At 43.1% G+C, this 2150-nt stretch overlaps 1 pseudogene; it reads right to left on the bottom strand.

Moving 5' to 3' along the window:
• Positions 1 to 1668: 1668 nt before the first annotated feature.
• On the bottom strand, positions 1669 to 1823 carry LOC149868484 (U2 spliceosomal RNA; annotated as a pseudogene).
• Positions 1824 to 2150: the final 327 nt, after the last annotated feature.

The following is a 2150-nucleotide window of genomic DNA, read 5'->3' as shown; positions in this document are numbered from 1 at the left end:
GGATTCTAGGGCCCAGTATGCAGTCAGTGATGTTAAGAACTGTGGATGCCATCTGTGAGGCTTGGGCTGAAGTGTAGGGGAGTAATGGAATCACAGACAGCACCCCCTGGCATCAGGCCAAGAAGGCGAGGAGGCAGGTAGTTGGCTGAGAACAGATGGGTGGACCAATGGAAGACTGGCCCTGAGAAGGCCCCCCCACCCCATTACAAGGTCTTTAAAAATGTAAGCCCACTACTTAGAAAGACAGCATTTCAAGTATTGTATTGTATTGTACTTACTCAAATATAAGACTAGACTTTTTTCCCCTCAATCAGCGTGGAAGAAAAAAGTTTTTCATCTTTACAATCACATACAAGGAAACTACATTAAATACATTTGCTATTGTTAAATAGTATGTGCTCAGTAAGGGAAAATCACCTATGACAGAGGGTCTCAAACTCCATTCAGGTGGGCCACAGAAAGTTTGGAGAATAACTGAGACTAGCTGTACTTGTAAGGCAAGACTACTGATATTAAAACATGAGTTGTGTGCTATGATTTGTAGAAAAAAAAAAGTTTATTACATGGTCCACCAAGACCCTCAGCAATTTTCAAGGGGTCTGCAGGAAAAAAAGTTTGGAAATCACTGACCTATGAAGTTGATTAGAATGCAGCCAACACTGAGCATGACTATAAAACACACAATCCATATGAGGCAAGCATAATGGGTGCCAGTAGATGTCCGGGGACACTTCTCCAACATGCTATAATTACAGCACATTGGAGCATACTCGATTAATTGAGTCTGCTGAAATGTGTTAATTAGTGTGCTTCAGCAACCTCTGCATCTTGCATGTTCAGCATCCCTACGCTTCAAAATTGGTGGCTGGGGCACTTTAACTATAGCTCATCGAACTGATGAGGAAAAACACTAGAGCAAGCAAAATAAAGTTAGGCCATAATAAGGAGCATAAGTAAAGGCCAAATAACAAAGAGACCTTGAAGATAAGCTTATTGAGAGACAGCTGGAGAAAACGCGTTTAGTCTAGCAAGACTCCAGGGTGAATTTTTGTCAGACTTCCAAGAGTGTATTAAGGGGGGCAGGCTGATCTGTGTCTTTTTTTCATAAGTATATAACAAAGCCTGTGCCCTGCCTCTGTTGAGAATTAGTCACTCTTGCTTCTTCTCCCGTGGCTGTGAAAAATAAAGTGCTTCTGTTAGCCAAGCAGTAATTCTGTCGTGATTTCCACATCAGAACGATCTTTAGTTAAAACAGCCCCACTGCCATTTTGAAGCACTGGTGCTTTAATTAGAGTGGCTCTTGGAACTACTCTAATTAAAGCATCCTCCATCCCCACAGAGCATGTATAAAGATACCCACTGATAGGAATTTTTTTTTTTTTCCTGTTTTTTTGCACCTGTCCTGGAAGCACTGTAATACCAGGTCAATGCATGGAGTCGATGGAGCAAGCTCCGGTTTCACCACCCAACACCAAATAGAATCTGCTCAATATAGACCTCCAATGGAGGACATATCAGAGACAATCACCTGCCCTGGGGAGCCCACCTATATGGTCACGCTGCTTCCGCCTGCTTACGTGGTCATGGTGCTTCCCCCGCCAGGTAAGTATGATCAAGCACTGTGTTAGCAAGCACTGTGTTAGCAAGGCTTTTTTTTTTTTTTTTCTGTTTTTTTGCACCGGTCCTGGAAGCACTGTAATACCAGGTCAATGCATGGAGTGGATGGAGCACGCTCCGGTTCCACCACCCAATACCAAAAAGAATCTGCTCAATATAGACCTCCTATGGAGGACATATCAGAGACAATTACCCTGGGGAGCTCGCCTACGTGGTCACGCTGCTTCCCCTGCCAGGTAAGTGTTAGCAAGGCCCAAAGATAGGTTAGTCTAGTGCAGCTGAACAAGATACATGGTAGTGCCTATTATGCTCAGTCCCCCTGAGTGCTGACTCTTTCAAGTTATGGTGAGACACTACACTGAATAGATTTTGACTTCCTCTTCACTCCCACAGATGAGATTTCATTTTCTTTCATATTTCAAAAATTCCTGTTTCCTCACAATACTAAAATGTCTGGCAAACATCACTAAAAAGGGCCCCAAACAGTTTATCCAGAATCCCTCTTCTTTCATTGTGTCGCATATGATTAGTGT

This window comes from Crocodylus siamensis, chromosome 3, assembly GCF_052110815.1.
Source record: "Crocodylus siamensis isolate JL-2025a chromosome 3, ASM5211081v1, whole genome shotgun sequence".
Lineage (NCBI taxonomy): Eukaryota > Metazoa > Chordata > Crocodylia > Crocodylidae > Crocodylus > Crocodylus siamensis.
The sequence above is the reverse complement of the archived record's forward strand: the minus strand, read 5'-3'. Positions and strand labels throughout refer to the sequence as shown.